At 41.0% G+C, this 14641-nt stretch overlaps 1 protein-coding gene and 1 long non-coding RNA gene across 4 annotated transcripts in view; one reads left to right on the plus strand and one right to left on the minus strand.

The window, feature by feature from the left end:
- The window catches only part of LOC130283012 (tenascin-R-like), a 551407-nt gene that overhangs the window by 388038 nt on the left and 148728 nt on the right, over positions 1-14641 (minus strand). The window lies entirely within an intron of this gene.
- LOC130283014 (uncharacterized) overlaps positions 1-14641 on the plus strand; it is a 99337-nt gene that overhangs the window by 82587 nt on the left and 2109 nt on the right. Inside the window, exons 2-3 of the long non-coding RNA XR_008846591.1 lie at positions 11546-11614; positions 12361-12499. This is a non-coding gene — a long non-coding RNA (uncharacterized LOC130283014). The remainder of the gene's footprint in view (positions 1-11545; positions 11615-12360; positions 12500-14641) is intronic.

Here is a 14641-nt window from a genome sequence, read left to right on the forward strand (position 1 = left end):
TTCGCATATGCGAAAATAAACATATGGGAAAATTAGTGTATGCGAAAATTCGTATATGCGAAAATTAGCACATGCTAATTTTCGCATATGCGAAGTTTCGAACGCCAGTCTCACACAGGGTGATCACTGTGATGTGTACTGTGAAAAAAAAAACGAATATTCGTAATTACGAATATATAGCGCTATATTCGCGAAATTCGCGAATTCGCGAATATGCAATATTCGCGAATAATATTCGAATTGCGAATATTCGCGAGCAACACTACTTAGGATCTTAGCAGGGGCCAAGCCCTGGGGAAAAAAAGCGTGGGAACTCACCCAAGATGTCCACTCAATGGCTGGTCCTAAGACTCCTACTAAGAGGAACTGTGTTCCTGCTCTAGGAAAAAGTACAGGAACTCCATTCCCATGAGTTCCTGCTGGACTTGAGCCCTGGATCTTAGGCAATACAATCTCCAAGATCAGCCAACCAACCTATGAAGATCAACCAATCCTGAGATTCCTGTAATTCCATCCATTGACAAAGACATTTGGTTTGGCTAAACATCTATGGATGCTGTTTAGGTAGAGGAAGAAAATTGTCTATTAGGAACCTCTGGTTCTACTCTAGAGGTCTAGATATAGGGGATGTAGGGGTAGCTGTCACAACCAGGTTCTGGTCCTTCATGGGACTTAAAGGGGTACTCTGCCGCTAGACATGTTATCCCCTCTCTAAAGGATAGCGTGACAGCTATGTACTGTACTGTCTATGTGGCTAGACAGTGCCGGCCCGGAGATCCTTTGAATAGGGGATAACATGTCTAGGGTCAGAGTACCCCTTTAAGGACCCTTATGCCACATAAGAAGCTGCAAGTAATAATAAAGGGGTTAAAAAGGATTTTTTTTTTAATCGCTTTAAAATTGCTTTAAATGTCATATAAAAATAATAACCTTTACTCGCCAAATGATCCGCTTACAAGTCCAGACCAGTGATTGGATGCAGCGTAATGTAAATTATAGACATAATATTGTCACTGTAGGACTGTCAGGGAACATCGGGGCGTAGCGTAGAGCACTGGAGAGTGGATAGTGCGGGAGAAAACAAGTGACAGTTTTCCTTTAAATCATCACCATTGTTACCACAAACGTTGTACAAATTTTGTAGTACAAGGGAAATAAGAAATTTTTCTAAGATATCTTATGAAAGAAAAATGCTTCTTTGTCCTTTTATCAAGCCCAGGCTCCTTCTAAAATTGTATTCAGCTCGCAATTCTCTCCTGTGTTTACAATACAGACTAGCAGCTCACTGAGAGATTAGATTACATCCTGCCTATACTAGTATATGGAGAAGGAAGGATTAAGGAGTGAGATGGAAAGGGAAGTTATATCGAAGAGCAGAGGCAGAAAGAGAAATACAGAATGACTGTAAGGAGACTATTCAAGCTTAGATTGCTTAGTACTGCTCTATAATTCTCTCCATGCTGCTGCTGTTCTTTTTCAGAATATGTATAGAGACATAAAAGATCAGTTTCACCTGCTCTGTGTATGCATTGTGTGGGAGCCTAATAGAGGCATGGCTTCATCCACTAGATTAGAAACAACTGAACAATTAGAGATGTAGAGCGCATAGGTGGAAAACTGGTGAAATAAAAATCCATATATTAGTCAATGTCCAGAAATAGAGCTACTCTTGGTGTAAATGCACACATAACAGCTTATCCTGAAATGTTATCTGACATGGCAGGTAAGCTTGAAATCACGAATCCGTTCTGCATATCTCAGGAGAACTATTTGATTCCCACTGTCATTATCTAAATGCAGCGGAGCATCTCCTTATGTATTTCTCTAATCGGCCCCGGTACAACAGAGATGACATATCTCCACCTACACACTTAGACCCCGTTTTCTTCTTAAAATAAAAAAAAAATGTTAAAAAATAAAAACACCATTCAAGCATCGAATGTCATTGTGTAAGAATTCCTCCGGCACACAGATGTGATCAGACCACGGAACACAAAGCTTATTATAGCGCAAAGTAGAAGAACCCAGATGTTCCCAATAATTCAAAGTTGTCATAGTGTATTTCGGTGTATTACAAGATTTCACGGCTGGCTTGCCAATGGTTCAGGTTACATATGTACTCGGAGCTTCTAGATAATACAGCGGTCCCCGCAGCTTAGCTGTTTCACCGAACCCTTCAGCTTAGTCAACCGTGAAGGATGATGCCTGCAACCCCCGAGTCCATCAGGTTATGAGATGGAATCAATTAAGCAGTTTGTAGTTAAATCATTTAATTAGGCGGTTCCTGGTAATCGGAGCTGATTCAATCAAGCATCAACTCAAGTCATTAGATTCCAAAATGTTATCAAGTTAGCAAATGCAAATGAGCTCATTTGCATAAAAAACTGCTAAATCACAAGCAGGTTTGATTAAGAACATACTGGGGAGGCGGCAAAACAAAAGCGCGCCGTCGCTGCTTTACCATTCATTGGAGGATGCCAAATGCTGGACGAAGAATGCGACACGTTGCTTCCGTGGCCCCAGGGGAGCCTAGTGATTTAAGTAAACCTGGGAGGCTATTTATCCATTGAAGTGCCTGCTGTTTGATGGCTCTCCTCCACTGATAGTGATTCATGGTCTCGTTGTGCAGGGTCTACACAAATCTGGTTCCGGATAGGAAAATAATCATTGATGAAATTGGGGATTCAAGTGGTCTTCAAACTGTAGACCTCCAGCTGTTGCAAACCTACAATTCCAAGCATGCTGGCAATGGCTGTCTGGGCATGCTGGGAATTGTATGCCTGCAACAGCTTGAAGTCCACAGTTTAAAGACCTAGGTTCTACAGGAAGTAAAGGGAATTAAATTACTTCACAATAGCCCAGTGGGATCCACAGTTTGAAGACCTAAGCTCTACAGGAAGTAAAGGGAACCAGTTTACTCCATAATACCCCAGTGGGATCCACAGTTTGAAGACCTAAGCTCTACAGGAAGTAAAGGAAACCAATTTACTCCATAACACCCCAGTAAGGTCCAAAGTTTGAAGCTCTACGCTCTACAGAAAGTAAAGGAAATCAATTTACTCCATGACACACCTGTAAGGTCCACAGTTTGAAGACCTAGGCTTTAGAGGAAGTAAAGGGAACCAATTTACTCCATGACACAACAGTGAGGTCCGCACTTTGAAGACCTAAGCTTTAGAGGAAGTAAAGGGAACCGATTTACTCCATGACACCCCAGTGAGGTCCACACTTTGAAGATCTAGGCTTTACAGGCAGAAAAGGGAATTAAATTACTCGACGACAGCCAGGTGAGGTCCACAGTTTGAAGACCAAGGCTCTACAGGAAGTTGGCACCCCACTCCATTACACCCCAATGAGGTCCACAGTTTAAAGGGTTTTCCACCATAAGGGGATTTTAGTGCATACCTGGCAGACAGTAATGGACATGCTTAGGAAGGATCTGCGCTTGTCTTGGGGATAAATGGCTATGTCATGAGATTACCATAACACTGTGGCTAGCTTTTTGTGAACTGGTATTTCCTGTTTGACTTTTCTTTTTTTTATTACAAATCCCACAATTCCATTTTCCTCCCTCCCACACATCAACCACCCCACCCATTGAAACATAAATGAGCTGCATCCATTCAAAGACCTATGGTTTTCAATCAGGCTGCCTTCAGCTGTTGCATTAGTTGCAGATTGATCTCTCTCCCACCAAGCGATTGCTCCACCCATTGAAGCAGACAGGCTCCCTGTCATCAGCTGACTAGTGAGTCAGGTCTCGGCCGCATTGCAGCAACCTGGGAAAAATCTGAGACAACAGTCATTTTGTATGCTGGTAAAAACTAATATTGGAGTGAAAATCACAGAAGAATTGTGAGAAAACCATCATACACAGGTACAGACACTATATTATGACCTACACTAACTTTACAGCTGCTGTAGCATAGTCAAATAAAAAAAGATCCTGGAATGCCCCTTTAAAGACCAAGGCTCTACAGGAAGTAGACACCCCACTCCATGACACACCAGTGAGATCCACAGTGGAAGACCTAGACTCTTCAGAAAGAAAAGGGAACTAATTTACTCTGTGACATTCTAATGATGTTCCTAGTGGCTTCTAATGGGCTATGAATAAGTTTACATCACCTTACATTAAGCCCCACCAATTTTGAATGCAAGAACTGAAAATTTTTGCACAAGCCTGAGGTTTGTGCAAACATGTGCAACTATTTGCCATTCTTCGCCAGGCCCAGACTTTGATAACTTTCCCCCAATTATTTTTATTTTTGCATTTTGGGTGATTTCTATTTTTTTTTCTGGTATGTGTGATGCTGATCTACACATGAGGTTTATAAATAGTGTACTTATCTGTACTCTAATCTGTAACTGGAATATATTAGAACAGGAGGAACTGATAGAGACTGACGATGAGCTTTAAAGGGGTACTACCATGTTGACAACTTATCCCCTATCTAAAGGATAGGGGATAAATTGCCTGATCGCGGTTGGTCTCGCCGCTGGGGACCCCCACGATCTTGCATGCAGCACCCCGCTCTCATCAGGCCCCGGAGCGAACATCCTCTCCGGGTCTGATGACGGGGCCGGTCCTCGTGATGTCACAGCTCCGCCCCCGTGTGACGTCAAGCTCTGCCTCTCAATGCAAGTCTATGGCAGGGGGCGAGACAGCTGTCTCGCCCCCTGCCATAGACTTACATTGAGGGGGGGAGCATGACGTCACATGGGGCGGAGCTGTGATATCACTATGCTCCGGCCCCGTGATCGTCAGTCATCAGACCCGGAGCGGATGTTCACTCCAGGGCCTGATGAGAGCGGGGTGTTGCGTGTGAGATCGCGGGGGTCCCCGCACGATCCGGCAACTCATCCCCTATCCTTTAGATAGGGGATAAGTTTTCAGCACGGTAGTACCCCTTTAACCCACAAAAATTGGCATTAAAAAAAATGTCATAGAAACTATGTATCCTACATGATTTTAGTGGAATTTGGCCATAGTATGACCAAAATGTTGCCATTTGAGCTAAGCTCGGTCTGGTGATCTGGGTGCCCTTACACACTACAATGTCAAGTCAAGAAGGGAGACTATTGAGAATATTAATTTCCTTGGCAGCCTTCGGTAGTATTATCAGATCAGAGACATTCTCATAATAGCCTTATATTAGTGAACTGCTGCTAAAGCAATGTGCATTAGAATTTATGATTCTTTGACTTGAGGTGACCCATCTAGACATCTTTTTAGAAAATTCCTCAAGGCCACAACATGATTTTTGGGTAACTGGAAGACAAATGGATAACAGATTTTTTGTCTTTTTCAAACCTGAGAATAAAGGGTAAATGTACTTGGGGCTTTGAGCCAAACCACTCTACAAATCTCTGCATGATACCGATTTCCATACTTGTGTCTGTTTTTCAAAGAATCAAGGTGCTTTGTTATCCCTTGATGTGCATAGTGAGTTCCATCCAGAAAATCCTGGCTTGGAGTGCTGTTCTGTCTTGGTAACAAATATTGGCATTCTTTCCGTAGAGGGTGCCCAGCTTCAGCGCCTTTTCTGTGCCCTCATATGGAAATGGAAACAATATTGCCTCGCTGGTTAACATAATTTAACAAATTAGTAACATTAACTGTGTGTTGCTGAGAAAATAATTTTTGGGGAGTTTTTCCAAGTCTCTCGCATGTATTATTTATAACCACTTAAAGGGGTACTCCGCCCCTAAACATCTTATTCCCTATCCAAGGGATAGGAGATAGGATGTCTAATCGCAGGGTCCCACAGATGGGATCCGCGCGATCTCTGTTCGTTTCAAATGCTGGGTGTCGGCGGCGGAGGTCTCGACGCCACGGCCACACCCCTTGTGAGGTCACACCACACCCCCTCAATGCAAGTCTATGGGAGGGGGCGTGCCACGCCCCCTCCCATAGACTTGCATTGAGGGGGTGTGGCGTGACGTCAACAGGGGGCATGACCGGGCGTCACGACCCCCGACGTCCGCTCCAAGCCTTCAGAACAAAATGTTCCAAACACTGGGGCAGCGGAGTATCTTTTTAAGCAGAGAGGAGTGTGCACCAGATGGAAGAATATTAAAGGTGACAAAACGTTGCAGTGTTAACTTGAAGATGAACTGCAATTTGTTTTCGAGGGCTGGTACAATTACGCAATTACATTTGCGAATATGCAGCAATGGTAATCCATCTTACTACAGGAGAATGAACAAAGGGGACACAGTTATTGGTTTGTGCTCTGAGGCAGAACTGTTCACACCGTGGTGGGAATTTGAGCCAAACTAAAATTTTCGAGATTCTCATACTTATTTAGAAAGAGCTGGTGGCGTTCTAGGAATTGTGAGACAAAAATTTCCCGATTCCCAAGACAACGGTGTACATCTTATTTCCTCAACGTATATGACGGCACCCGTATGCAAGAGGGTCAACCTAGATGGTGCTGAAATGTTTCCATTTTACATGCTGGTGGTGAGGCATATTCACACATTTGGCATATAAGTTTTTGTTAAAGATGTTTTCTGGTCAAAAAGTTCAGCTATGGGGTAAGTAAAAAAAAAAACACTCTTTTAGCTCTCTCGGTGCTGGAAGTATAATGGTGCTCATCTTACCACTATCTGATGTGTTCGGGTTTGGGCACATGATGTCACACACCTGCTCATCCAAATAGCTTCCACAGCTGAGTCCAATCTCAGCCACTGATTGGCTGAGCAGGCATGGGACATCAAATCCCTGAACCCCAAAGTGCCGGACAGCAGGGACCGGAGCTCCGTTATACCTGCGGAGGCGTGGGAGCGAAGAAGTTAAGATAATTTTTATTACTTACAGCCTCCTTGATCAGATTTATTAACAGAACCTGTTAGACAATACCTTACAGATGCTGGCCTTACAGATTCTAAAAGAATAGAAGAGGTACCCATGTACCCCCATTTTAACACATTGAAAATAAATGGCTGCACAAGAATGTGCAAGTTTTTGCACTTTATAAAGTGACCAGAAAAGTATGCAGAGTTTATATCAGGGGGCATGGCCTCAATTGGACTAGCAGATTTACAATAACATACACCAGTTATTGACACAAATTATGGAGTCAATTTACACTATGAGTTTTTCTGGTGTAGAATTAAAAAAGGGCTATTTTAATGGTGTATCCCATCTCTGGGACCTGCATATATCTTGAGATTGAGGGCCCCCAGATTCCTCCAGCCTGGTTTCAGCTTAAGAAGCTGAAAAAGCCCTCCTCTGCGTCCTGTAATCTGTCTGGATCTAGCTGTTACTAGAGACAGATTTCCTCTGACAACAGGCAGTAGACAGCAGACAGCAGGAAAGTGAGACACCTAGCGGCCAATTTTCTGGGGTTAGGATTCATTTTTTACCAGTTCCCTTGGGACATTATTTTATAAAGTAACTAGATAATTCCACTTTAAAATACCACCATCTAGTGAGACATCCCATAAATGCTGATAATGGAAATAGACAGTGTCAACTACTCAAATATATTTATTATTATGATTATGATAAAGCCTTGATTAAAAACAAAAACAAAAATCATATTTGGTTTCCATGAAGTGATGACCTTAAGTTATTGTGAACTTTTGACCTACACCAGCATCACCACTTTGGCATACAGTAACAAAGTGTATATATATATATATATATATATATATATATATATATATATACGGTATATATAATATATATGTATCTCAAAAATCTCAATAATGCTTCTTGCAATTCCTATTCCAAGCAGTGTGCCGCCAGCTGTTGCAAGACTACAACTCTCAGCATGTCCGGACAGTGGAAGGCAGTCCAGGCATGCTGGGAGTTGTAGTTTTGTAACAGCTGGAGGCACACAGGTTAGAAAACACTGCTTTAAACAATTTGATTTAGAAAAAGATTACATGACAATCCTAGCTTTATACAGCATATATATATATATATATATATATATATATATATATTTAAAATAATGATTCTGGAAAGTGACGTGTATTTTTTATTACTCTGCGATAATTGCTGCGAACGAATAATTTATAATTCTGTGAATTCTCAAGCGGACTAGAGATTTTAAGTAAGTCTATGTTCTTTCTTAGAAAAATTGACTTTTAGGGAAGGAAACAAGTCACTTTGCCCACTACATCTGCCCTTTCTCTACTCTGGAGCTCAAGTCTTCTTAATCACTAGCATTATTCTTCACTTGGCCCGGCTCTGGGTGATGACCCACTGATAATGGGTAAGTAGACAAGGCCCCATACAGGAGATCGCTGGGGGGGGTCCCGGCGATTGGACCCACTGCGATCAGACACTTATACCACATCCTTTCAATAAGGGATACGTGTTTGATAAGTTCAGTTCCCCGGACTAAAAAGCGTCTGATAAGTTCAGTTCACCATTTAAGAATAATAAATCTAAGCCGATGCATAATGTGAAATGAAACTTATTTCAAATGCAAGCATTTCTGAAAATGTAACATTAAAGGGTTACTCCACTGGAATTTTTTTTTTATCAACTGGTGCCAGAGAGTTAAACAGATTTGTAAATTAATTCTCTATTAAAAAAGCTCAATTCTTTCAGTACTTTTCAGCTGCTGTATGATCCACATGATTTTTGAATTTCCTTTCTGCTTGACCACAGTGGTCTCTGCTGACACCTCTTTTCATGTCAGGAACTGTCCAGAGTATGAGCAAATCCCCATAGAAAACCTATCCTGCTCTGGACAGTTCCTAAAATGGACAGAGGTGTCAGCAGAGAGCACTGTGGTCAAGCAGAAAGGAAATTCAAAAAGAAAAGAACTTCCTGTGGATCATAACACTAGCTGATAAGTATTGGAAGGATTAGGATTTTTTAATACAAGTAATTTACAAATCTGTTTAACTTTCTGGCACCAGTTGATTTAAAAAAAAAAAATGTTTGCCAGTGGAGTACCCCTTTAAAGAGGTGTAAACTTACTAATCCTCAATGAGCCTGCATTGTTTTGATGACCTGCTTTTTATGACGCACTTAGGCTAGGTTCACACTGGTGTTGTTTTCCAACCCATTCGCAATCTGTTTGGCTCTTTTTTTTTGGGCGTCAAACGGACCCTGAATGAGCCTGAGCACAACTGACACTCCCGGGTCCCCTCGGATCCCATTCATTTAAATGGGTCCGTTGGGTGTCCGGTATTTTACAGGACTTAAACGGAGAAGAAATAAGACATTAAGTATTGTTTTCCACTTAACTCTTGTCCTTCCAATGGACTGCCCGATGGATCTCCCAATACCAGAGCACAACGGCCATGTGAACGTGCCCTAACATGGTCACACATGCTCAGTTTAAATAAAGTCTCTTAAATGTATTGGAGATTCTTCTCTTTTGTGCATGTAAGCAAGGGGAGTCATGGGAAAGCATCTGCTCTGATACAGGACATCTTCAGCATTCCAGTTTAGAGAGAAACCAGGAAATTATTAGATCCATGGGAGAAGAACAGAACAATTCTTTACTTTACCTAATTTACTTACAAACAGCACATTTGTACTCCTTTACATATATGTATGTGGCACACATCTGATTTAACTAACTATGATTCATGGGAGAACCTCGCCATGTGGGTGCTGTTCTGTAAGCGCCAAGTAATGTAGTGGTGTTGCACAGTTGCTCTACTACTAAAGCTGTGACTACGAAAAGGGCACCCAGTTTTCTTAGGCTCCTGTTCACAAGCAATAAATGCTATTAGATTTGGCCCCAGATACTAAGTAGCCACATATCTGTAAACTGGGCAGTCACCACTTCTCTGGTCTCAATGGGATAAAAGGGAACACACCTTTCAAGTGGTGGCTCCCCCCCCCCCCCTTTACAATCCACATACTAAAACGATGCCCAGACAGTCAAAGGAGTGGTCACCATTGCTCATTGAGCTTCCTCCCCATTGACAACAAAATAGTGGTAACTGCCCCGTAGGCAGACTAGGCTCTTATGAGTATATTGGGTGCCACTGCTAACACCACTGATTTCTAGGGAATGGGGGCCCTAAAAAAAATAATTAAAAAGCATGTTAAACTGAGGAGTGGCAACTACAACTAAATAATGACAATGCAGCTATGGGTCCTTTTTGAACTCAGGGGAGCTCTTAAAAGGGAAGGGGTAATTGCTGGGCCACAGAAGAGCTGAGAAAGAAAAGGTCTATCACCAACACTTCAGTTATTAGTATGTGCCAAGAAGGGTTGCATGGATGCCATGAGAAATATGTTAACTACTGGCCAACTGCAAACAACTTGTTAGAAATCGTTAAATGCCAGGAGACTTGTGGTGGAACACATGAAAGATCTAAATAAAAAAATAAAAAAGTTAAAAAGTTGACTGTTATATACAAATTTGTTAAAGGGGTAGGATAGGGGATAAGATGTCTGGGGGCCCCCGCGATCTCCCTGCTGCACCCAGCATTCATTTAGAGTGCCGGAGGCTTGTGACATCACGGCCACGCCACGCTCGTGATGTCATGGCCCCACCCCCTCAATGCAAGTCTATGGAACGGGGCCCCTCCTATAGACTTGCATTGAGGGTCATTGCCGTGAAGTCACGAGCGGGGAGCGGGGCGTGACGTCAGGTCATGAGCCTCCGCCCCGCAGCGCCAGTCATCCAGCACGGAGCAAAGTTTACTCCGTGCACCGGATGTCTGGGGTGCTGCAGCTGAGATCACAGGGGTCCCCAGCGGCGGGACCCCACGATCAGACATCTTATCCCCTATCCTTTGGATAGGGGATAAAATGTCTAGGGGCGGAGTACCCCTTTAAAGGAAATAATCTCATATTCTACTGATTTTACTTGAAGGAATTGTTCTTCCTAGGAACAACTCTGAAATATTCTTAGCATTTCCCTTTTTTTCTGAGCTCTTAAGGTCTATGGCGTTACGTTATAGAGAGGGTTTTATGATCCTCATCAGAAAATATGGTCCACCACATTAAGCACAGCACTCCAGGTGAGGTCTTCCTAGTGGTCTATAAATATTTATCACCATTTTTCTCGTTTGCCTCTATTATCTCTTCCTACCTATCTTCACATTCTGCCGGCTCTCCAACAGCTCAGTTATGGAGCCTGACTACCTCCTAAGTCATCTGAAATGATAGCTCCCAGGCTCCATTCCTCTCGAGAAGTTGACATTATCGTTCCATTAATCCTCTAACTTGCCTTTGGATTTTTGTAGACCTGGTGCATTATTTTGCACAATTTTGGCATTAAGCTGAAATTGTCACATTTTGTCTATTCCTCTAATTTACCTAAGTCATTCGTCATCTAGAAAAGGCAACAGTCTCATAGACCTTTATGCCATCTGAAAAAGTCAAGCCTTCATGTCTAAGGAATGTCTTATAGCACTAATAAAAATATATTAAACCAGATCAGTCTTAGCACCGCACTTGTGACTATTGTACTTCTGCTCAGCTCTCATATACGCAAAAGGTCATCATTTTTCTTTATACCTTCGCTACCCAACATGCCGGTAAGGAACATATGTGGTTTATTTGTTTGTTCTGTAAATGTTATATAAATTCCACATGATGATTTACTGTCTCTAGGAAATGCTAGACACTCCATCCAAGTCTTGCCATGCAGAAATGCGAAAAAGTACTTTCAACCAGAGGGAGGTAAATTGACTAAATCAATTAAAAAAAATGTCATTATTATTTGATTTACTAGCATGGGATATTGATCCTCAAGTTTTAAGATTCAGTATCTGAAGCTGGCCACAGATTTATAATAATGTTGGTCTGTAAAAATATCTGTAAAATTCCAAGAGTTTGTTCCATGATTGAACATTGATTAACTTTTTGAAATCACCCAAAACATAACCAGTTCATTAGATTTATGTTAAAAAATGTTCTCGTCTCTAGCTATTGCTTTTACATACTTGTTATGGTGCCCCCTATTGTAGTTTTTATTATCTATTTTGCTAATGTTTATAGTGCAGGTGAAAAGAGGTGACATCTAGTCCACCAATTCTTATTGTCTGGCCTGCACAATAGAGTGATACCTACTCTGTGTACAAGAGGATCTGGGTAGTGGAACTAATCTACAGAACATCTGTGGTCACTGGCAATGGAGACATTAGGTGGATGTAATGACGCCAGGGGGTGTCATTACAAGTATGTAAGAGCATTATAAATAAACTGCTATATTATTTGTCATTCAAGAGAGTAAATTAATATTTACTTATGGATCAACACCTTTAAGATGGCCTTGGCGTGGTCTAGATTAGACATTCACATTCTCTAATAGGGAAAGCTGAGCTAACAAATAAATGGCCAAAGGCTCATCAAAGGTATCAGTGTTGCCTTGGTTAGACTTGATTTGATGGACATTAAACCCTCTGTTATTTCTTTCTGGCCTTCAGGTTCAGTGGACAATGCACAATGTGCAACAATGAATGTGACTGGCTGTTAACTGGCTATATGACACATTGCAACATTGCATCTAATGACTATCAAAGTGGTCGCAATGCAGTATTGCTGGAGTGGCAGAGAAGCTATCAGGTAAGTAATGGATGGTTTGTTGTGTTATAACATCTTGGAAAACCCAAAATATTCACATATTCTCATATTTGTTGCCAACATTTTTACTGGTTAAAATTAACACTCCAGTCCTCTATATGGAGGCAAGAACATAGATTTTGCTAATCCTTTTTCTGATGAATGGGGCAGTTGTTGGATTTTTACCCCCCAATAAATATGGCATTAAAAACAATTATTTTCCTTAAATTTGAATCTTGAACATAACATTTCTCCAATTCCTAGGGCATTCATGTAAGCCAAGGGACTATCCCACTGGTTTTACATTTGATAGAATTTCTGTAGAGTGTGGATCTTCGTAGGAATTTAAACAGTCCAATTTACACTGCTCAAAAAAATAAAGGGAGCACTAAGATAACACATCCTAGATCTGAATGAATGAACTAATCGTATGAAATACTTTCGTCTTTACATAGTTGAGTGTGCTGACAACAAAATCACACAAAAATTATTAATGGAAATCAAATATTTCAACCCATGGAGGTCTGGATATGGAGTCACACTCAAAATCAAAGTGGAAAACCACACTACAGGCTGATCCAACTTTATGTAATGTATGACCTTCCTTGTTGTTGTTTAAGTGGTCCCTTAATTTTTTTTGAGCAGTGTATACATATATATATATATAAAACTCAATGGCCCTTATTTACTAAGAGTGGAGTGTCGTTTTTTTTGTGGGTTTAATTCCCTACAATTTATTTTCCACGGTATTTACTAAGGTTTCCCAAAATTTTCAACTTTCCCTACACTTTGCTTTTTTTTACACATGCTCTGATCTGTCTGGTTTTCCTCCACCACATTTTATGTGGAAACCTTAGTTAATGTGTCAGTGTTTTGTGAAAATGTCGGGAACACGCCCCTTTGTGGGTTTTCTTAGAAAAATGGAGAGTAAGGCTGCGTTCACACTACGATTTTCTATACAGTTTTTGGATTCGTTTTTTTGTTCAAAAAATCATATGCAACCGTACAGAAAACCGTGCCCATAGACTTTCCATTCAAAACCGTATGCACCATATTGCATACGGTTGTCTCCGTTTTTCACACCACACGATTTTTTACTTTTTTCTGGACAGAAAACCGTGGCCTACCACGGTTTTTGGTCCAGATGAAAAACCGTATTGACACGTATACGTTTTTTTTTTTAACATGGGAGTCAATGGGAACCGTACAGACCTGTATGTGCAAACGGTTCCATCCAGTTTTTACCATACGGTTTTTGACTTTGCACAGTTTTTTTTCTTGGAATTTCAATCAAACAAGTGAAACTTTATTCATAATGGAGTGAAAAGTTCAAAACGTATACGTTTTTTTCTTAAAAAACGGATGCAACCAGACATCATTTTTCAAACCGTATACAGATAAAACTTTGTACACACGTTTTGATACAGTTTAGTCAGGTTTTGAGGAATCCGTTTTTTTTATCAAAAACCTGATAAAAAAAAAAACTGTATAGAAAATCGTAGTGTGAACCCAGCCTTAGTCAGGGTTTTTTCAATTCTGGCACAAAATCTGGTGCAAAATCTGGCGAAGACAGAATTTCTGGCGCAATGCGACAGAATCTGGTGCACAACCCGACAAAAAACATGTCAGGTTTGCAATAGTAAATGAGGACCATATGTGTGTGTGTATGTATGTATGTGTGTATGTTCCAGCATCACGTCCAAACGGTTAAAGATATTAACATGAAACTTGGCACACATGTTACTTATATGTCAACAACAAACATAGGATAGGTGATGTAACCCTTACTCAACCCCATTTGCCAGGGTCGGGGTTTTTGTTTAAATCCCATACCAGTCTATGGGAAATATATGTTACTGCATAACTTCCAAACGGTTGGAGATATTTCAAAAATAATCGGTCACATGTTACTTATGTGTCCACTAAAAATATAGGATAGTTAATTTAACCCTTAACTACCCCCATTTGTGAGGGTTGGGGTTTTTGTTTGAAGTCCCATTCAAATCTATGAGAAATATATGTTCCCGCATAACGTCCATACGGCTGGAGATATTTCAATAATACCTGGTCCACATATTACTTATAAGTCAAATAAAAATATATGATAGTTAAATTAACCCTTACCTACACCCTTATATAAAAGAT

Source organism: Hyla sarda, chromosome 7 (genome assembly GCF_029499605.1).
Source record: "Hyla sarda isolate aHylSar1 chromosome 7, aHylSar1.hap1, whole genome shotgun sequence".
Taxonomy (NCBI): domain Eukaryota; kingdom Metazoa; phylum Chordata; class Amphibia; order Anura; family Hylidae; genus Hyla; species Hyla sarda.